This window comes from Penaeus monodon, chromosome 23, assembly GCF_015228065.2.
Source record: "Penaeus monodon isolate SGIC_2016 chromosome 23, NSTDA_Pmon_1, whole genome shotgun sequence".
Taxonomy (NCBI): domain Eukaryota; kingdom Metazoa; phylum Arthropoda; class Malacostraca; order Decapoda; family Penaeidae; genus Penaeus; species Penaeus monodon.
The window spans coordinates 38,524,511-38,525,110 of NC_051408.1; the positions used below are offsets into that span (position 1 = coordinate 38,524,511).

At 34.2% G+C, this 600-nt stretch overlaps 1 long non-coding RNA gene across 1 annotated transcript in view; it reads right to left on the reverse strand.

The window, feature by feature from the left end:
- The window catches only part of LOC119588013, a 1,348-nt gene extending 990 nt beyond the window's left edge, over nucleotides 1–358 (reverse strand). The window contains exons 1-2 of the long non-coding RNA XR_005230044.1: nucleotides 234–358; nucleotides 45–100 (exon numbers count right to left, since the gene is read on the reverse strand). This is a non-coding gene — a long non-coding RNA (uncharacterized LOC119588013). The remainder of the gene's footprint in view (nucleotides 1–44; nucleotides 101–233) is intronic.
- Nucleotides 359–600: the final 242 nt, after the last annotated feature.

Here is a 600-nt window from a genome sequence, read left to right on the forward strand (position 1 = left end):
CTAGGGTAAATAGGCCTAAAACAAGAAAGTCTCAAGTCGCTAACCTGTCCGACTGCTCAGCCCATTTTTCGCTTCCGCCAACATGATTACCGTCGACAATCTGTAGTGTGAAAATAACTTTTTTCTCCTTTTCCTTTTGATTTAGTGATGTAATATCAGTAAAAAAAAAAAAATATATATATATTTCAATAGCGTTATCTTTTACTTTGTATTATTGAGGAAAGAGTGCTTACAGAATACCGAGAAGAAAGTGAAGCTTCATCTTGATTCAGCTGCTGATCCCGGACTGAGTCGATGGTTGGGATTCGTGAGGTATTTATACCCTGCGAATTTTAGGGGATGCCAAATCGAGAATTTCCGAAGTCGAAGAAAAAACAACATAAAAGAGAGGGAGAGAAATTAAATTCATCCGCGAGAGAAATTTAGGCATTTTATTAAAGGTTATAATGAAATGTTTCATGGAAATGAAATTTCTTCTCTAATACCACTTGCATGAAAAGTACTTAAACTATCATTGCAAATTAAATCTTAAATGTATTGATGGGTATTAAAGTAGGAAAGATAATCATCAAATAAAAGAAAGAAAGCAAAAGCATGCAG